The 22,428-nt window shown below is 43.5% G+C and overlaps 1 protein-coding gene, 1 non-coding gene and 1 pseudogene across 2 annotated transcripts in view; all 3 read left to right on the forward strand.

The window, feature by feature from the left end:
• The window catches only part of LOC126184369 (stAR-related lipid transfer protein 13), a 681,898-nt gene that overhangs the window by 34,681 nt on the left and 624,789 nt on the right, over window positions 1–22,428 (forward strand). The window lies entirely within an intron of this gene.
• On the forward strand, window positions 6,198–6,315 carry LOC126185783 (5S ribosomal RNA; annotated as a pseudogene).
• Trnat-ugu (transfer RNA threonine (anticodon UGU)) lies at window positions 14,994–15,068 on the forward strand. The gene has a single exon. It is a non-coding gene; the product is annotated as a tRNA-Thr (tRNA).

Raw genomic sequence — 22,428 nt, forward strand, 5'->3', positions numbered from 1 at the left:
GGACAAATGTAAGGATGTAGAGGCTTATCTCACTAGGGGTAAGATAGATACTGCCTACAGGAAAATTAAAGAGACCTTTAGAGATAAGAGAACCACTTGTATGAACATCAAGAGCTCAGATGGAAATCCAGTTCTAAGCAAAGAAGGGAAAGCAGAAATGTGGAAGGAGTATATAGAGGGTCTATACAAGGGCGATGTACTTGAGGACAATATTATGGAAATGGAAGAGGATGTAGATGAAGATGAAATGGGAGATACGATACTGCGTGAAGAGTTTGACAGAGCACTGAAAGACCTGAGTCGAAACAAGGCCCCCGGAGTAGACAACATTCCAGTAGAACTACTGACGGCCTTGGGAGAGCCAGTCCTGACAAAACTCTACCATCTGGTGAGCAAGATGTATGAAACAGGCGAAATACCCTCAGACTTCAAGAAGAATATAATAATTCCAATCCCAAAGAAAGCAGGTGTTGACAGATGTGAAAATTACCGAACAATCAGTTTAATAAGCCACAGCTGCAAAATACTAACACGAATTCTTTACAGACGAATGGAGAAACTAGTAGAAGCTGACCTCGGGGAAGATCAGTTTGGATTCCGTAGAAATACTGGAACACGTGAGGCAATACTGACCTTACGACTTATCTTAGAAGAAAGATTAAGAAAAGGCAAACCTACGGTTCTAGCATTTGTAGACTTAGAGAAAGCTTTTGACAATGTTGACTGGAATACTCTCTTTCAAATTCTAAAGGTGGCAGGGGTAAAATACAGGGAGCGAAAGGCTGTTTACAATTTGTACAGAAACCAGATGGCAGTTATAAGAGTCGAGGGGCATGAGAGGGAAGCAGCGGTTGGGAAGGGAGTGAGACAGGGTTGTAGCCTCTCCTCAATGTTATTCAATCTGTATATTGAGCAAGCAGTAAAGGAAACAAAAGAAAAATTCGGAGTAGGTATTAAAATCCATGGAGAAGAAATAAAAACTTTGAGGTTCGCCGATGACATTGTAATTCTGTCAGAGACAGCAAAGGATTTGGAAGAGCTGTTGAACGGAATGGATGGTGTCTTGAAGGGAGGATATAAGATGAACATCAACAAAAGCAAAACGAGGATAACGGAATGTAGTCGAATTAAGTCGGGTGATGCTGAGGGTATTAGATTAGGAAATGAGACACTTAAAGTAGTAAAGGAGTTTTGCTATTTGGGGAGCAAAATAACTGATGATGGTCGAAGTAGAGAGGATATAAAATGTAGAATGGCAATGGCAAGGAAAGCGTTTCTGAAGAAGAGAAATTTGTTAACATCGAGTATAGATTTAAGTGTCAGGAAGTCATTTCTGAAAGTATTTGTATGGAGTGTAGCCATGTATGGAAGTGAAACATGGACGATAAATAGTTTGGACAAGAAGAGAATAGAAGCTTTTGAAATGTGGTGCTACAGAAGAATGCTGAAGATTAGATGGGTAGATCACATAACTAATGAGGAAGTATTGAATAGGATTGGGGAGAAGAGAAGTTTGTGGCACAACTTGACCAGAAGAAGGGATCGGTTGGTAGGACATGTTCTGAGGCATCAAGGGATCACCAATTTAGTATTGGAAGGCAGCGTGGAGGGTAAAAATCGTAGGGGGAGACCAAGAGATGAATACACTAAGCAGATTCAGAAGGATGTAGGTTGCAGTAGGTACTGGGAGATGAAGAAGCTTGCACAGGATAGAGTAGCATGGAGAGCTGCATCAAACCAGTCTCAGGACTGAAGACAACAACAACAATGAAGGAGTGGGTACATTATTGAAAAATAGTATAAAATAGCGCGTAAGCTACTATGAACACTCTAATGAATGCAATATCGAAGCTAAGATTTTTAAGGAAGACGAAAGTTTAATTGTGGTTGGGACTGGAATTCGGTACCAGGAAAAGGAAGAGAAGAAAAAATAGTGGGTGAACATGTACTTCGCAGAAAGGAGTGACTAGGGAAGCCACCTAGTAGATTTTTGCATAGAGCATAATTTAATCATTGCCAATACTTTAAGAATCGTCGAAGGAAGTTGTATACTAGAACATACCTACAGACACTGGAAGATTTCAAATAGATTAGATAATAGCAAATAAGATATTTCGAAACCAGATTTAAAATTTAAAATAATTTCACGGGCAGATACGTACTTTGACCGTTATTTATTGCTTATGCAATGCAGATTAAAACTGAAATAACTGCAGAAAGGTTGTAAATTAATGCGTTTGGATCTAGAGAAATTGAAATAACCAGAGTTTGTTTAGAGTTGCAAAGAGAGCATTAGTTAATGTTTGGCTGAAACATGGGAACGGGATACAACGAAAGACGAATGAATAATTTTGAGAGATAAAATAGTGAAGGCAACAAAGGATCAAATTCTTAAAAAGAACACGCCCACCAGAAACCGTTGGATTACACACGATGTACAGAATTTAATTGACAAAAGGAGAAAACACGAAAGTGCAACAAACGAAGCAGGCAAAAGGGAATATAGAGCTTCAAAATTCGAGTCACATCACCGAAGTTAAGCGATGTAGGCCTCGGATAGCACTTTGATGGGTGACCGTGCGGGTCTGCCGATCGCTGTTGGCAATCAGGGTGCATTCAGTCTTTGTGAGGTCAATAGCGAAGGTACAAGACTGACAAGTAGCGGCTCAGGTCACGAAAGTTGACAACGGCCGTGAGAGCGGTGTGCTGACCACATGCCTCTCCATATCCGCATCCGGTGAAGCCGATCGGCGGAGACTGACAATCCGGTCCGCTGATACCGTTGGACTTCCGAGGCCTGTTCGCTGGAGTAAAGTGGCATTACAGGAATTACTAGAGCAGAATCGCAAAACCGTAGAAAAGTCCATGCCTACGGGAAAGATACATCCTTCCTAATAATAATTTAGAGAGACCTATGGAGAAAAGTGATACACTTATATGAATATTAAGAGCTCAGGTGGCAAGTTAGTACTAAGCAAACAAGAAAATACTGAATCCTAAAGGAATATTTAGAAGGTTAGACAACAAGGGGAACTAAATGGAACACAGTATCACAGAAAGGGAGGAGGTAGTAGCTGAGTTATACTATTTCGGCAGCAGAATAACTAATGAAGGCACAGAGGATATAGAAATTAGACTTCCAGTAGCAAGAGAAACATTCCTGAAACAGGGATAACCTTTAATATCTAATTTAAATGTGTTAGGAAACTTTTTGTGGAGGTAACTGTCTGAAGTGTATCCTTTGTACTCAAGTGAGACGTGGACGATAAACAGTTCAGAGAGGAGGAGAATTAAACTTTTCGAAACGTGGTATTACAGAATCATGCTGAATATTTGATGGGTAGATGAGGTACTGAATCGTAGTGGAGAAAAAAGAAATATATGACACAGCTTGACTAAAAGAAGGGATCTGTTAATAGAACACATCCTGAGGAATTAACGAGTCATCGGTATTGGTAATGGATGAAAGTTGGAAGGGGAGGTGGGGCGAATTGACTCCAGCAAATAGGTTAAAATGGATGGAGTTCGTAGCAGCAATGTAAAAATGAAGAGGCTTGCACAGGATATACTTGCGTGAAACCTACGACAACAATGAAGTCTTACTTTTTCGTGGAAAGTTCCTTCACAGCGATGCCGTGTGCCCTAGGATGATATTTGTTTCATCCGGAAAATTTTAGACATCATTTATATTCTTAGTCTATAATAATATCTGTTACAAAAGAGGGGCCGGCCGCGGTGGTCTAGCGGTTCTGGCGCTGCAGTCCGGAACCGCGGGACTGCTACGGTCTCAGGTTCGAATCCTGCCTCGGGCATGGGTGTGTGTGATGTCCTTAGGTTAGTTAGGTTTAAGTAGTTCAAAGTTCTAGGGGACTTATGACCTAAGATGTTGAGTCCCATAGTGCTCAGAGCCATTTTTACAAAAGAGGGAAATCGTACAGGACCCCTAATTTTCTTGACTTTCTGTCATTTAGTTACTTAGCTCGAGTTGAATACATTTCACTTAAATGACGTCAACAAAAGAAGAAGTCTCATTTGTTCAAATGGCTCTGAGCACTATGGGACTTAACATCTCAGGTCATCAGTCACCTAGAACTTAGAACTACTTAAACCTAACTAACCTAAGGACATCACACACATCCATGCCCGAGGCACGATTCGAACCTGCAACCGTAGCGGTCGCGCGGTTCCAGACTGAAGCGCCTAGAACCGCTCGGCCACCAGCGGCCGGCAGTCTCGTTTGTTCTTGTCTTTAAATTAACTAAAATAAGAGTAAAATCACTTATCCCTTTCAGATTGAGCAGTCAATGTTTAGGCAATTACCGACCTCGTTTGTTCACACTTCTTCTGTAAAGTGATGATAATTTATTAATAACAGCAACATTTACTATACCTTGTTTTGCGAATACAATTTTCACAATGCATACAAAACAACGGAATACCTGTCATTTAAATAAATATGGTGTTGTATGTGCTATAGTCTCTGTCTGCAACTTCGAACGACGCGTGTTGCGACGCATTTGCCTATCTAAAATCTATTTTATGTAGACTGGAGTTAAATATACCTGTGATTTCTACTTTAAAAATATGTTATTAATATTTCTCACGTATCAGTGTGTGACCAATGCACCAGATGTGAAGTAGCGAGTGACTATATTTTTCATTGCAAACTCAATGGATTGTGTACGATGAGTATTTCAAAATGGTTCTGAGCACTATGGGAGATGAGTATTGCAATTCGAAACATAATAGTATCTGTAAATAATAATATAAACATAACTAGCTTTTTACCAAGTAGCGAAGTGAGAATAAAATAATTTATAGAAAAAGGCTTGAGAAATATTTAGAGCTTCTTTTCTCGTCTCACGCAAAGTGAAAAGGCCCGAATGTGCTGCGCCATTGGACGGTATCTGTTTGATGAAACAGATTCTGTTTTATGTGCTGCGGTTTTCATCGCGCCGTTTCTGTCGATGCTGTGCGGCGAATGTCTTACACCGCTACCACTGGGATGAGGGCGGAGGACATTTGCCGACATATTGCAGTTTTGGTGGGCTTAGTTTCTGCATGCGCAATACCAACATCCTGCAGCTGCGTCGGTAGCTCTGTAAATGACAGGCTATGATTTGATGACACCCTCTATCGCTCCTAGCCACAGCTAGCTCGCCGCAAAGTTAATTTAGTACCTAGTTAATGAGTGAGGTCGCGTTTAGCCAGCTCCCCGCGAGTTGTACACCGTGCGATGGAAATTCTGCCTGCATTAATTAATGTAGTTTGTGCAGGCGACACGTGCCAGCGTACTGCTACAATACCAGCGGCAAATGGATAGCCAGTAATACACCGTAACTTTAACCTTGCGGACGTCAACTTGTTTGCGAAGGTACACACAACTTAGTGCTTAACTTTTAATGAGCGGAAAGGACAATACAAATTTCATAATCTGGCGGACTAAGCGTGGGCGGAAGATTAAACAAAAGACACAACTGGTTAGAACTGTGAATAGTGAGATCAGAAGCGATGCTCTTAATGTATTCGAGTCAGTCACCGTAAAGGCGCTAAGACGTGGGTGTGAGCTGATTCAGCCGATCCATTGGGTTAAAAATAGGAGTTGTTTTTCCCGTTAGAGAATTAAAAGTTTTTCAACGGTCTACCACAGGTGTATGATATACAAAAGTGCTGATCCAGAAGCGTTGTGGACCCTTTACCTTTTCATGTACCCATCCAAGTGAAGTTTCGCGTACGACCTTCACTGGGCACTGGGAGGAGTTAACTTCATCCCGATTTAGGTTTTCCGGGCTTTCTCTAAATGTATTAAACCGAATGTCGGGATAGTTGCTCGATACATGACTCGGTGAATTTCCTGCCACACTGTTCTCCAATCCGAGAGCGTGCCCCGTCGGCGAAGGGACGTTAAACCGCAAACTTCCTCCCTTCTTTGACTGTCAGAAACGTGTAATGGTGAGTCGAATGAAATTTCCTGTTGGAAATGATGGTGATTGTGATATATTCTCTACATTGGGGTGGTCTAACATGGCAAGTTCAGTATTTTCGTAGCTGCGTATAATGCATTTATCTTGCTGCCAAGAGTTAACTGGTATCTTTTTCTTCCTCTAGTCCTCTTCCGAGTCTAGAGCATCATCTATTATGCAGCTGTTTTTCTCAAGTGTCCCAACCAACTTTTTTCTCTCCTCTTAATTGTTTCGGCCAACGGCCTTGCCGCAGTGGTAACACCGGTTCCTGTCAGATCACCGAATCTAAGCGCTGTCGGGTTGGGCCAGCACTTGGATGGGTGACCATCCGGTATACCAAGCGCTGTTGGCAAGCGGGGTGCACTCAGCCCTTGTGAGGCAAACTGAGGAGATACTTCATTGAGAAGTAGCGGATCCGGTCTTGGAAACTGACATACGGCCCGGAGAGCGGTGTGCTGACCACATGCCCCTCCATATCCGCATCTAGTGACGTCTGTGGTCTGAGGATAACACGGCGGCCAGTCGGTACCTTTGGGCCTCCATGATGACCTGTGCGGGAGACGTTTAGTTTGGTTAATTTTTAACTGTTTCGAGTCTTTGTATTTTCTTGTTCACCTTTTCTAACACAGACTCATTCCTATTTCATCTGTCCGTTTCATACGTTCCATTCTTCTCCATATCCACCTCTAAAAAGCCTCTAAGCATTTATCCTCTTTTTTTATCCGGCGTGTCCATATTTATTTATTGTACAGGGCAACACTCGATACAATAGATTTCACCAATCTTTTCCGTAATGAACCACAGAAAATATTCCTCCTTCAGTAAAACATTTCTTTTGCAGTTGCTATCCTTTTTTTAGTTCTTGGTTACATTCCATATTACTAATTATTCTGCATCCTAGGTGCCGGAAGATATTACCCTGTTCCACTAACTCATCACTAATTTTAGCTTTTATCGTCGTTGATTACCCTGCATAAATTATTACCTTAGTTTCCTTCACTTTTATCTTCATTCCATATTCCTCACTGCTGAGGTTCAGTTCTTTTAACATATTAAAATCTATATTTTCACTTCCACTTAGTACTCCATATCATTAGCAAGTCTTATACATTTGATTATCATTCCTTCTATTTTGCACCACTCTTTTGCTGGAAGCGTTTTTGAATTAAATCGTCTAAATAAATATTAAACAGAGTAGGCGAAGTTGGATGCCACCTGGTGGCGTTGCGGGCACATGACATGATAAGAAAAGTATGTAAGAGCAGCAGACACGGGCGCGGAATCACCCTAGCGAAAATATGGTCTGAAAATGGGAAAATCCATTGCGATAAGCGACTCTGACAAAGGACAGATTATTATTACGCAGAGCCTATGAACGAGTATCTCGAAATCGGTGAAGTTGGTCGAATGTTCACCTGCTACTGTCGTCAGCATCTACGATAGTAAAGAGGTGGAAGGACAGTGAAACAACCATTAGACGCTAAATGGTTGAACGTCCACGACTCTTCACAGAACGTGCGGTTCGGAGGCCAGTCTGTTCTATAAATTATGATAGCTGGTGACCTGTGGCATCTCTGTCGAAAGAGTGCAATGGTGGTACACGCACAAGTGTTTCGTAGCACACGTCCACCGTAAATTGTTGAACATGGAGTTCCGCAGCAGACCACCCCTACGTGTTCAGATGTTGATCCGACGACATCGTCAATTACTATTGTAGCCGGCACGGGACCATCGCGATTCGACTGTCGATCAGTGGGAACGAGTTGCCTCTTCGGGTGTACCACATTCTGCTACACTAGGTCGATAGTCGTCTCCACAAACGCCGTTATCGATGTGTACGGCGGGTCGAAACATGCAGTGCGCCACGGACAAAGGCTGGTGAGAGCAGTATTATCGTATGGGAGGCATTCTCCTACGCTTGCGTGGGAACTGTGGTAGTAGTAGTCGAAGACACGCTGACAGCTGCGAACCATCTGCATCCCTTCATGCTTGGCCGGCCGGGGTGACCGAGGGGTTCTAGGCGCTACAGTCTGTAACCGCGTGACCGCTACGGTCGCAGGTTCGAATCCTGCCTCGGGCATGGATGTGCGTGATGTCCTTAGGTTAGTTAGGTTTAAGTAGTTCTAAGTTCTAGGGGACTGATGACCTCAGAAGTTAAGTCCCATAGTGCTCAGAGCCATTTGAACCTTCATGCTTGATATCTTCTCCGATGGCGATGTCATCTTTCAGCAGTATAGTTGTCCGCATCTCGGCATCAGAACCGTGCTACAGTGGTTTCAGGAGCATTATAGTAAACTCACGTTAATGTCTCGGCGACCGAATTCACCTCATGTAAATCCTGTGGAACTCATCTCGGTCGCTATCGAGCGCCATCACCGCATACGCAGATCAGTGGCCCGTTAATTACGCGAATTGCATGACCTGTGCGTAGACATCTAATGTCACATACCTCCACAAACCTACCAACAAACTCTCGGATCCCTGATACGCAGAATCAATTATGTATTTCGTTCGAAAGGCGAATGAACAAGCTATTAAACCGATGGTCATAATGTTTTGACCCATCAGTGTATAAGAGATGCGGTTACTGATAACTGGGGAAAGATACCTGGAAAAATATAGGGAAGTGTGTATGTATTTTGTTGACTTTGCAAAAGCTTTTGGTACAGTTCAGTGGATAAAACTTTTAAATGTTGTGAAGAAGATCGAAATTAATTGGAGGTCGTGATAAACCAGTTTCGCTGGAAAATTGTTGTTAATTTTCTGTGATAGACATCTAGTAAACTGCATAGTAGTCTATGGTACGTGCTGAGGAATCGAATAGGTGTTTTTTTTTTTTTTTTTTTTTTTTTGCAACGTATTCAGTGACGGATACCCTAAGTGTCATTCGATACCGGTTCTCCTTTATTTCTGTTCCTAGTCCTTATAAGTGCGTGAAGTATCATCGCGGAGATGGGTGACTGGAATCTACCTCTAGATCTACGGCTGTAGCTTGCCGAGTATAAGATTGTACTTCGTTTGTACTATATGTGATTCCGTTCCATTTATGGGTGCAGCTGTGGCAACGATAACAGCTTACACGCCTCTGTGCAAGCCGTTATTACTACAATTTTCTCTTCATAATATCCCTATAGTCTACTGTGAAGATTGGCTCGTGGAAGTTTCGAAGTTTGTTTATGTCTAAAAGATTAACAAATTCGGGAAAACTGGAAAACTAGCAAGAAAAAGAGAACACACTCATTTTTATTATCTGTGTAAGAAATAAGAATTCTCTCGTTCTACTAAACCGAGGCCACTGACTGTTCTTTTATATTTTCACGTTGTAACCCCACTTAAGTCCAAATTCGAAAGCAAGGTCCTCAATGAAGTGCAACACTTAGCACTAAAACCGTGTTTATTACGAACATCAACGTATAGCCAGAACAGAACTGAACTCCTGTAAAGAAAATGCAGTTATTTATACAAATATCGAAACGTCCAGAATATACAAACATTACTAACACAAGAAAGTTCGACAAACTGCCTGATAAATATTAAATGACAAATAATTAGGAGTGGTCGGGTTTGAACTGGCCACCCACAGCTCGCCAGCCAGAGAAATTATCTGCTACGTCACACAGCATGCAGCGCTGCTTGCGACAGTATTAAATGTAAAAAATCTTCGTGTTCTGCCTTACGGCAGGTCTTGTCATGGGGGAAGCCTCGTCAGAGAGGTCCACCACATGAGCGTCTAGGGAAGGGATTCCAGAGGTGGCTGCCCGTTGCCTTCCACTGATGATGATGAAATAAGAATGAGGATAGTACAACACCCAGTCCCTGAGCGGAGAAAATCTCCCACCCAGCCGGGAATCGAACCCGGACCCCTTGGCGTGACAGACGGCCGCGCTGACCACTCAGCTATCGGGGCGGACGTATTAAATGTAGATTATAATGATCGGTTTTTATTGGACAATTACTGATGAAACTTTAGGCTGGAGAATAAGTATCTCATCTTTCTTGATAGAACAGAAGATACAACTTCTCGAAGACACCGGCAATAAATAAAAGAACATTACTAATTTAATCGACTAATTTTATTCTATCCTGTGCAACTGGACTGTAAAACTATGATTGAAAACAGAGATTGTGGTTTCATGTAATTTCTACAGCGAATGCTGAGTTACTGCGTTTTATTGACAGGATGTTGTGTCGGCAGATTAGCCAACACAACGCACACGAATTTAGAGAGGAGGCCGAAATGCACGCGTCTACTCACGCCGGCTGGCGTTAGGTCTGAAACAGGATACGTAATGAATGCTATAAAGAAGAGTACGTAGCTGCTGGAATACTTAACTTTAATTCATCATTTGTATACAGCATTCTTGATGATACAAGTGAGACTCTCTCTAGAAATGGTTAATGGCGCCTTGCTATGTCGTAGCCATGGACTTAGCTGAAGGCTATTCTAACTGTCTCTCGGCAAATGAGAGAAAGGCTTCGTCAGTGTAGTCGCTAGCAAAGTCGTCCGTACAACTGGGGCGAGTGCTAGTACGTCTCTCAAGACCTGCCGTGTGGTGGCGCTCGGTCTGCAATTACTGACAGTGGCGACACGCGGGTCCGACATGTACTAATGGACCGCGGCCGATTTAAAGCTACCACCTAGCAAGGATGGCGTCTGGCGGTGACACCACACAGGACACTTAGAAAATGTAACAGATCTACTAAAGAGACTGCTTACACTACGCTTGTTCGCCCTCTTTTAGAGTACTGCTATGCTGTATGGGATCGTTACCAGATACGATTAACGGAGTACATTGATAAAGTCCAAAGAAGGACAGCACGTCTTGTATTATCGCGAAATAGGGGAAAGAATGGCACTGAAATGATACAGGATTTGGGGTGGATATCATTAAAACAGTCCGCCCCGATAGCTGAGTGGTCAGCGTGACGGATTGGCGTCCTACGGGCCCGGGTTCGATTCCTGGCTGGGCCGGGGATTTTCTCCGCTCCGGGGCTGAGTGTTGTGCTGGCTTCATCATCATTTCGTCCCCAACCGCCGCGCAGGTCGCCCATTGTGGCGTCGAATGTAATAAGGCCTGCACCAAGGCGGCCGGACCTGCCCCGTAAGGGGCCTCCCTGCCAATGACGCCAAACGCTCATTTCCATTTCATCATTAAAACAAAGGCGTTTTTCCTTGCGGCGGTATCTCTCACGATATTTAAATCACCAGCTTACTCCTCCGCATCCGAAAATATTTTATTGGCGTCGACCTGCATAGGGAGAAACGATCATCATAACAAAGTAGGGGATATCAGAGCTCGCACGGAGAGACATAGATGTTCGTTTTTTTTTTCTGCGCACTGTTCGACATTGGAATAACAGAGAATTACTGTGAAGGTGGTTCGACGAACCCTGTGGCAGGCACTTAAGTATGATTTGCGGGGTATCGATGTAGATGTACATTTCATGGTAACGTTTATCAGCAGCGAGATGGCCCAGCAGTGGGATCATGTGTATCTGCTACCGTAGTTGATACAAACATAAATCACTTGGAACAAAAACTGTTTGGCATCCAAGAACCTTGCCTAAAAAAATTTACTTTATAGGAGGCATGTTGCTGTCGCACTACTGCTTAACAAAGAGCGTGCCAAAGATATAGTGGGCATTCTAAATTGCTGCAGAAGCCTACATCAGAAAGTTAATTTTACTCTTGAATACGAACAAAACAAGAATATATACTATCAGATCCTAAATACCACAAGACACAACAATAAATACCTATGCCTATAAACGGCGTGTCCAAACTTACCATCAACCTTCCTCCTGAACAACACATTAAGGAAGGGATTGCTGCCATCCTTTTCTACCTGCATCGTGAAACGAATATTTGGATGGATTGCATTGTATTGTTCTAAACAGCCGTTTAAATTCCCACTTCCATGCGGCCACACAACAAAAGTATCTTATATGCTCCAGAAAAAAACACGAAGATTTCAGTGTCAGCGACTCCAAGGCTCATTCCTCGAAATATTCCGTAAAAAGTCTGGCAATAATGAATGACAACACAACTCCAGCAGTCTGTTCACAGTACTGGTCATTGAATAAAAAATAAGTGAAAGGCAACACATGTCGAAATAGGTTTGTTAATTCAAAACCAAACATGACCTCAACAACACAACTCCAGCAGTCTGTTCACAATACTGGTCATTGAATAAAAAATAAGTGAAAGGCAACACATGTCGAAATAGGTTTGTTAATTCAAAACCAAACATGACTTCAACCGTAACGAATCAGAACAGGAGTGAAAGCGTGATTACATCAAAAGTTTCTAAACTATCAGAGTGATTCAAACGCAATCCCTCTAATCGACGAAAAATATCCGCCGAGTTCGTAATGTGATGCACGTAACGAACCTACTAGTGCGGTCAACAGAGTAACAAGATGTTTTGATACAGTGTATGTTGCAGCACTAGGACGAGTTTGGGGCCTCGGTGCTGTTGTAGGGACCACACCTTCTTCCGTAGACATCGGCAAACGACCCCTTCAGCCGCTTTCATTTTACAGCCTCCGAGTCGTTTCCTTTTGAATGACCCTGATAGATGAACGTTTGTATTATGCGTGCTACAGCTGCAGCCCAATCCATACTTGGCGCGGTTCCCAGCGACCGGCGAGCACGGAAGTAAAGCTGCAGGTTTAGACGGGCAGGTTTAAGGCACAATCGACACAAGTGGCCGCTTTGTGCGCCAAGCTGAGAGGGTCGCCAGAGATGCCACAATGCAAAATTTTACTCGATGTATCATAATTAGCAGCGAAACCTCAGACGGGTAAACGTATATGGTTATGGAAGAAAACGTTGCGGTAACCGTGGATCCACGAACCAGTCGTTTGCAAGATACAGGTGGTGGGAAAAAATATGGAGCCATCAAAAACGCAACACGTTACCAGGAATAACACGATATATGAAACCCGTTAGTATTAGAAACAGCTTCCAGTGGTCTCGGAATGTATGCTTTTCAACGGAATCTTCTACCATTCCTCCTGCAAAATAGTGGCAAGTTCAGGTAAAGAGGTGGATAGCAATGACACACGCAGCCCTCCAAAGAAGAGTAAAAAGGCTCACAAGGGAAGCTCCCCATCGCACCCCCCTCAGATTTAGTTATAAGTTGGCATAGTGGATAGGCCTTGAAAAACGGAACACAGATCAATCGATAAAACAGGAAGAAGTTGTGTGGAACTGTGAAAAAAATAAGCAAAATATACAAACTGATTAGTCCACGCGCAAGATAGGCAACATCAAGGACAGTGTGAGCTAAGGAGCGCCGTGGTCCCATGGTTAGCGTGAGCGGCTGCGGAACGAGAGGTTCTTGGTTCAAGTTCTCCCTCGAGTGAAAAGTTTACTTTTTTTATCTTCGCAAAGTTATGATCTGTCCGTTCGTTCATTGACGTCTCTATTCACTGTAATAAGTTTAGTGTCTGTGTTTTACGACCGCACCCCAAAACCGTGCGATTAGTAGACGAAAGGACGTGGCTCTCCAATGGGAACTGAAAACATTTGATCGCAAGGTCATAGGTCAACCGATTTCTCCACAGGAAAACACGTCTGATATATTCTATACGACACTAGTGACGGCATGTGCGTCACATGACAGGAATATGTTGTCGACCCACCTAACTTGTACACTTGGCGAATGGGTAAAAAGATTCTTCTACCTTGCCCGATTTAGGTTTTCTTGTGGATGTGATAATCACTGCCAAAAAAGTGATGAAAACGGACGGACAGATAATAATTGTCTGAAAATAAAAAATTAAACTTTTCACTCGAGGGAAGATTTGAACCACGTACCTCTCGTTCCGCAGCCGCTCACGCTAACCACGAGACCACGGCGCTCCTCAGCTCACGTTCTCCTATATGTTGCTTATCGTGCGCATGGACTACTCAGTTTGTATATTTTGCTTATTTTTTTCATAGTTCCACACAACTTCTTCCTGTTTTCTCGATTGATCTGTGTTCCGTTTTTCAAGGCCTATCCACTGTGCCAACTTATAACTGAATCTGAAGGGGTTGCGATGGGGAGGTTCCCTTGTCAGTAATATTGATACCTCGTGACTGTGGTGGCTAGGGGAGATACGGTAATTCATCCTCATGCTCACAAAACCAGTCCTGGACGAAGCGATACGAGCTGTATGTGAAGGGCCCAAATCGTCCTATAACACGGCATAACCACTGGGGAACAATTATTGTACTATGGGATGGACCCTGCCATCCAAAATGGTCACATAATCCGTGGCAGTAAATCCGACTTTTCAGAGTAACCACAGGGCCCATGCAATACCGCGATATGCCTGCCCAAATCATCATCGAACCCCCGCCATTTTTTATTCTTCTGACGTAAACTCGGCCGGAAGTTGGGAACAGTGTGGAGCAAGACTCATCCGACCAAATGACTTTCTTCCATTGCTCCATAGTCCAGGTTTTATGGTTTCGGCATCACTGATTTGGTTTCGGAATTACAGCTCGCCTTGCAGTGTCCTGCGTCTGGAGTTCCCTCCGTGTTGTTTTCGTGCTGACACGGTTCGCGAGTGCGACATTGAGTTCTGACGCTGTTTTTGCAGGTGTCTCTTCCTCTTATTTTTCGCCACAGTTCTCTTCAATAACAGACTGTCACGCTCACTGGACACTGGACACTCAATTTCGTCTGCCTTGTGACGTAGCGGGTGTTGATTTTTCTCTACTCGTGTATGGTGCGGCCAGGGCTCTTCGGAAAGTAAGGTCCGATCGGTCGCGAAATGGAAACGACTGTGAAAACAATTAACTACACCTTCCAGATACTTATCTTCATATAGTTAAGGCTAACCGGCCATTGACATTCTTCTGTGCGGATGCACACGCATTGCCCGAACTCTTAAGAGTCTCGGTAAGATTGCCTGCCGCGAGTAATGAGTGTAATGGGCAGGGGCACTACGAATGTAGTGTGTGGACATTAAGTTGGGAATGTGGGTCTCACGGGGAGCGTGCAAGGGATAAATCCCTGCAGTCGCACTATCCTTTGTGCCCTCGGTGGCTCAGATGGATAGAGCGTCTGCCATGTAAGCAGGAGATCCCGGGTTCGAGTCCCGGTTAGGGCACACATCTTCAACTGTCCCTGTTGATGTATATCAACGCCTGTCGGCAGCTTAGGGTCTTGATTTAATTATCATTTCACTTCTCTACATAGTCGCCGCTCCGACTTAGACTTTCGTGATTCGTTGTACCACCTTTCCAATACGCTCATCATAGAAGGAAGCCGCCTGTGCTTTCCACCAGTTCTCTACGCTGGTCTACAGTTCGTTGTCATAGCCAACGGTTCACGTGAACAGAGATGAGACTAAGGGGTTGCGAATTACTGGCCGTATTGTGGGTGATCAAACATGTCCCATAGAAAACGCTGCAGGAGCATCTTCAGTGCCCTTTCAGAGTCATGAAGAAGGAAACGCGTGACAGTTGTGTTATGTGGCCTGCAGTGCACCAATACATTTGAATTAGAACATATATAAGACGTAATCAGATTAGGGCCTTGAGGGGAAATCTCTCACCAGGCCATCATACTTGGTGGGAGAAATGTGCGCTCGGAACTGAAAAGAGCGATGTGACGCGATCGATGAGCATACTAGAGGCACTGCCCAACACATCTCTGCAAAGCCTCGTCGGATTTTCATTGCGGTTTCCATTTCACGCCTGATCGGACCTTCCTTTCCTAATAGCCCTTGCATAAATCTTCGATACGGTGCCTGTTGAATCACAATATACTTCGGCTACCTTGGCTACGGAAGTACCCACCGTATGAGCACCAACAGTTCGTCCACGTTCGAATTCACTTAGCTCTGACATAATGCACTCACAACTAAACAATACACTTTCCTGACAACGACTGACCCTTTCAAAGTATTGATCATATGGCCCACGTACCGTCAAATACAACAGCAAGACTTGCATGCGTGGCTAGCATCTGCATTTATGTTCAGGCATGTATTTCTCGCTGTGTTCCCACATTTTTGTCCACTCCTGTAATTGCCAATCTGTAGTTGCGAGGCGCCACTGGCGTCAGTATCAAATATTGTCCTAGTTAGCATAAATGTTTTTGAAATATAAACTTTTTGATTAAGTACTCATCTAAATGAGATAAAATATCACCCAGGGCCTACCTTAACAATAATACAATACTGTCTCTGCAATTTACGTGTTGAAATTTAGTTACATGTAGAACGAGGTGCTCCACGTCTCGTCCTTATATAAGGAAGGAACACTGCACTCTGGGCGCTACAGTCTGGAACCGCGCGACCGCTACGGTCGCAGGTTCGAATCCTGCCTCGGGCATGGATGTGTGTGATGTCCTTAGGTTAGTTAGGTTTAAGTAGTTCTAAGTTCTAGGGGACTGATGACCTCAGAAGTTAAGTCCCATAGTGCTCAGAGCCATTTGAACCATTTGAACACTGCACTCGTCTCTGCAGTCAGTCAGTACCAATTCTTTGAAATACCTTCCGATAGTCTTGTAATTGTTGACTAGATTGCACAGTCCGCTGCTCCATTTCTTCAACATTATCAGCGTGAGAACTGCACACTCCACCTCTGAGATGACAGGAGACAGGAAAGTCCAGAGGATTGATGTCAAGAGATCTTGGAGGTCACGACCTAGCCATCTTGGATAGGAGCGTTAGATGTCGCCTTGTATCAGCAGCAAAACGTGCCTGTGCCCCATCATGCATGTACCACATTCCACAAATTTGCGTAAAGCAAGGTACGACAAGGGTGAAATGTCAGCCCAGTTAGTGGAAAAAGATGTATTTCCAATACATTTATACTAACTAGGACATTTATATGACGTAGCTTAGGACCTTGAGGCCCTCTCTTACGTTGGAACAGGGTTTCACACATATGGTTTTTGTTTCATCATAGTTACCTAAGAAACAACAGTAGTTTTAATATGACAAATGATTTCAGTATCTTTAGAGACAATGTGAACGAACAGTACCGACTAACATCTAAAAAATATAATATTGGCATAACTTCTACTACTGCAGCTTTCAAAGATAATAACAGTAATAAAAATAATTTAAGAGTGTACAAAATATATACATTATGATATAGCAAGTTTTGGAGAATGGAAATTTAAGGAGACTGCACCAGCTAAGAACGTTGGGAAATGAGAAAGATCTGATTGGAAAGAATGATGTAAAGGGGCAACGAGTGCATACAGGGACAATAGTAGTCATTATTGTTGCTTCTGTAAATATATCACTAACTGTCTTTTGAAACTGGATGTGTTATTCAGTTCTCTAATACAATGAGATACGTTATTCCAGAGTCGGGTTCCTGCTACTGAAAATGACTTCGAGAAAGTGGCTGAGCGATGATGTGGAACAGAAAAGATATTCCTCTGATGGTAACCAGTAATAGAGTGTATGGAAATCTGTAAGCTTATCTTCATATAAGCCAGGACACCTGTGCATCTGATGGTGAAACGTGATCAAAGAGTCGAACGTCACAGACATATTGAACACTGGCGTTCATAACCGGTTCCAGACGCCGCGAGCTTTCCTGAGAAAGTCCTTGCAGGTTAACATCACTGTGATCAGTAACTGGAAATGTTTGTACAAGTATCTTTTTCTGGTCAAGAGGGAAGAGTTTTTCACATTTTTGTAGCGCATCGAGAGATGCCGATACCTTCTTACACAGTGCAGTTACGTGCTCAGTCCAACTTTGATACTCGTCTATCTCCTAGAACCTTTTGTGAGGGGAAGAAGTTAATATTTGTTCCACACTCCACAATCATCTAATTAACGGCTAGTTTGAGCCCCCCTCTCCATCCCCTCAACTCTCAATTGTTTATTGGAACGTCTGTGCTTCTGTTACCGCATACTTTCACAAGTGTCTCTTTCCCCTAATAATTGTCAAAAAATGGTTCAAATGGCTCTGAGCACTATCGGACTTAACTTCTGAGGTCATCAGTCCCCTAGAACTTAGAACTAGTTAAACCTAACTAACCTAAGGACATCACACACATCCATGCCCGAGGAAGGATTCGAACCCGCGACCGTAGCAGTCGCGCTGTTCCAGACTGTAGCGCCTAGAACCGCTCGGCCACCCCGGCCGGCTAATAATTGTCATCCGCCCTATAATAGAAGATTTATTACAATGTTTATAGATATAAATAAAAAATATCGAGTGCTTTACGGGCTGAAACAAGTATTTTCAACCAACACCGTTTAAGAGGAAGGGCTGTCAGTTTAAATTGGTTTTTTCGTCAGCCGTCGAACCATGGCTGACCTCTTCATTTCCTTTAATATCACACGCAAAGTGTGTGTTATTCCTTCCAATGGTATACATAAATATTTCGACGGGGTGTATTAATTTTCAACTACTTTCATGGCAATTTTTATAAAATTAACTACTTACTGCTGAGTTTCCTTCACATCAAACATACAATTTACGCAGCTACAGAGACTTATGTTTAATATGTCAACACAAAATTAGACTTTTCAGAATTTGTGTCACCTCTTTTCCGATTGAAAATAAAATTATAATGGGCCGTCAGATGAAAACGAGGCCGATGAAAAAGAAGTAAGTAAGCTGTTTATTATTTCAAAAGTAATCACCGTAGATGTTAATACATTTCTCACCTTTGAGACAGGACGGTCAACGCCTTCATTGAAATACACTATGTGATCAAAAGCACTCCAAAAACGTACTTTTTTCATATTAGGTGCATTGTGCTGCCACCTACTGCCAGGTACTCCATACCAGCGACCTCAGTAGTCATTAGACACCGTGAGAGAGCAGAATGGGACGCTTCGCGCAACTCACGGACTTCGAACGTGGTCAGGTTATTGGGTGTCACTTGTGTCATACGTCTGTACGAGATATTTCCACACTCCTGAACATCCCTAGTCCCACTGTTTTCGATGTGATAGTGAAGTGGAAACGTGAAGGGAGACGTACAGCACAAAAGCGTACAGGCCAACTTCGCCTGTAGACTGACAGAGACCGCCGACAGTTGAAGGGGGTTGTAATGTGTAACAGGCAGATATCTATCAAGACCATCACACAGGAATTCCAAACTGCAACAGTAACCACTGCAAGTACTATGACAGTTAGGCGGTAGGTGAGAAAACTTGGATTTCATGGTCGGGCGGCTGCTCGGAAGCCACACATCACGCCGGTAAATGGCAAACGACGCCTCGCTTGGTGTAAGGAGCGTAAACATTGGACGACTGAACAGTGGAAAAACGTTATGCGGAGTGACGAATCACGGTACACGATGTGGCGATCCGATGGCAGGGTGTGCGTATGGCGAATGCCCGGTGAACGTCATCTGCCAGCGTGTGAAGCGCCAACAGTAAAATTCGGAGGCGGTGGTGTTATGGTGTGGTCGTGTTTTTCATGGAGGGGGCTTGCACCCTTTGTTGTTTTGCGTGGCACTATCACAGCACAGGCCTACATTAATGTTTTAAGCACCTTCTTCTTCCCACTGTTGAAGAACAATTCGGGGATGGCGATTGCATCTTTCAACAGGATGGAGCACATGTTCATAATGCACGGCCTGTGGCGGAGTGGTTACACGGCAATAACATCCCTGTAATGGACTGGCCTGCACAGAGTCATGATCTGAATCCTATAGAACACTTTTGGGATGTTTTGGAACGGCGACTTCGTGCCAGGCCTCACCGACCGGCGTCGATACCTCTCCTCAGTGCAGCACTCCGTGAAGAATGGGCTGTCATTCCCCAAGAAACCTTCAAGCGCCTAACTGAACGTATGCCTGCGAGAGTGGAAGCTGTCATCAAGGCAAAGGGTGGGCCAACACCACATTTAATTCCAGCATTACCGATGGAGGGCGCCATGAACTTGTAAGTCATTTTCAGCCAGGTGTCCGGATACTTTTGATCACATACTGTATGTTTGCGGTTGCCTATGGAACTATATTCTATGCAGGCTTGCACCATTCCTTCCGAGACAAATCGATGGCCACGAATGTCTTTCTTCAGGACTCCAAAAACATGGAAATTTCATGGGGAGACGAGAGAACTTTATGGAGGCTGTGTAAGGGCTTCCCAGCGAAACTTCTGCAGTGTAGTTGCCGCTCATGTTACCAAGATTGTTTCGAGTACGCTGCAGAAATTTCTCTGGGAAGCCCTTACACAGCCTCCATACAGTCGTACTAGCTGTTTGTGCTGTCCTCAGCATTTCATCATCATCATCACCATTCGCGAAAGTGGCTAGCTAGACTGGATTGTGTACGAAGTGGACTGTATCAAAATTGGTACTTTGTACGGGCGCTGATGACCGCGCTGTTGAGCGCCCTACTAACCAAACATCATCATCGTCGCGATCTCACCAAGCGATTTCCATATTTTTGGATCCCTGAAGAAAGACAGTCGAGGCCATCGATTTGTTTCGAAAGAAGAGGTGCACGCCTGCGTGAAATCAAGTTGCGTAGACAACCGCAAACATTTTTCCATAAAGACGTTGACCGTCCTGTCTCACAGTGGGATAAATGTGTTAATAGTTATGGGGGTTACTTTTGAAATAATGCACAGTTTATTTACATTTTTCCCATGTATCTTGTTTTCATTTGACTGCCCTCATATTTCTAAATATAGAATTGAATAGTCTCATTACTGAACTAAAAAAAACATAAATTTTATGTTTTCATTCATTCCACTTTGTTCAATAGCGCATTCCTATTAAAGCTAGAACAATAAAGAAGGTCTGTTGATTTCTGCTTTAATTAAAAGCTTTTAAAGAAATTGGAAGAAACGTATAAAACTGAACAAGATTTACTTCCTTAAACCTGTTATTCACGGTGGCATCAGGTTGCAGATCAATGATTTCGATCTGCAGCGCTGCCTGAAAATTTTCCTTTTCACAAGAAGACGGGTTCTCGAAAATTTGGATATCCTTGGAACGAGCATCTAAGTCTAAGAACTTAGGTGAGAACTCTTTCTTCACATCATTAAGAAATTCCATTGCAAACAAAAGTGGAAAACGTGAACCATGTTCGTCTTTCAGCTACTGGAAGATGGCGTCTAAGAAAATTTTCTGTCCGACTTTGTGTTAAAAAAGTATGAGTTTCTGTCTGAAAGCTTTAACATGTGTGTAAAGTTTACTAAATGATATTGCCCTCCCTTGGAATATTCTTATCCATTTCATTCAAATGGAGAACAGCATCAGCTAAGAAACCTAGTTTCCATAGCCATTCATTGTCCGACAGGCCTTTCAAAGGATTTCTTATTCATAAATATTTCAGTCTCTTTTCTAATATATGTAAAGGGTGTATGGGGACGAAAGGTCAATATTTTAAACAGTGATACTATAAGTAAATCTGAACAAAAAATGTTATATGCACATAGGTCCGCAAAGGCTTCGTATGGGTATTGAAAGGAACTTTAATTCTGCAAAATTGATGTGGACAACGTGAACGTATACGCAATACGACTGGACCGTAACGTGATTTTCTCGCAAACAATGCACGGGTACATGCCATGTTTTTACGCTATGCAAACTACCACATATTATGGTCATGTGACGTACGTAGTACAATCACCCGTTGTTTGCGCAGTTGCGCCGTGTAAGCCGCATTGTTTAATGTACCGGCGACGGATCGGTTAGCTGTGTAGTGTATGGTGTTAACTGTATTCGTACAAGCGCTGCTAACAATGTCACACGTCTACAGTAATGAGGAATACGTAGATATGGTGTATGTTTATTGCTTCTGCGTTGGTAGTGCTACCGCTGCTAGACAAGAATGCCACAGGCACTTTCCGACTCGACGATTACCTGATCACTGGGTGTTTGGCAGGTGTGGCCGTGCGGTTCTAGGCGCTTCAATCTGGAACCGCGTGACCGCTGCGGTCGCAGGTTCGAATCCTGCCTCGGGCTTGGATATGTGTGACGTCCTTAGGTCAGTTAGGTTTAAGTAGTTCTAAGTTCTAGGGGACTGATGACCTCATGTGTTAAGTCCCATAGTGCTCAGAGCCATTTCAACCATTTGAACTACTGGGTGTTTACCAGAGTGTTTATCACTTTGCGTGCAACACGCTCTCTTCCAAGTAGACATTTTTCGTCCTCTGGTGCAGGTCAACAAACTTTGCAAGAACAGCAAAAAATTATCGCAAGTGTCGAGCGAAGTCCGGGTACGAGCATACGAAGAATGTCTCTGCGTATGAATGTCCCATAGACACGTGTATGGTAAACATTAGATGCGAAAAACCTGTATCCATTTCATATACAGCGTGTCCAAATCTGCACAGTGCCCAACGGAGCCGGCCGCGGTGGCCAACGGTTCTGGCGGTGCAGTCCGGAACCGCGGGACTGCTACGGTCGCAGGTTCGAATCCTGTCTCGGGCATGAGTGTGTGTGTGATGCCCTTAGGTTAGGTAGGTTTAAGTAGTTCTAAGTTCTAGGGGACTTATGACCTAAGATGTTGAGTCCCATAGTGCTCAGAGCCAT

The sequence above is a fragment of the Schistocerca cancellata genome, chromosome 4, assembly GCF_023864275.1.
Source record: "Schistocerca cancellata isolate TAMUIC-IGC-003103 chromosome 4, iqSchCanc2.1, whole genome shotgun sequence".
Taxonomy (NCBI): Eukaryota; Metazoa; Arthropoda; class Insecta; order Orthoptera; family Acrididae; genus Schistocerca; species Schistocerca cancellata.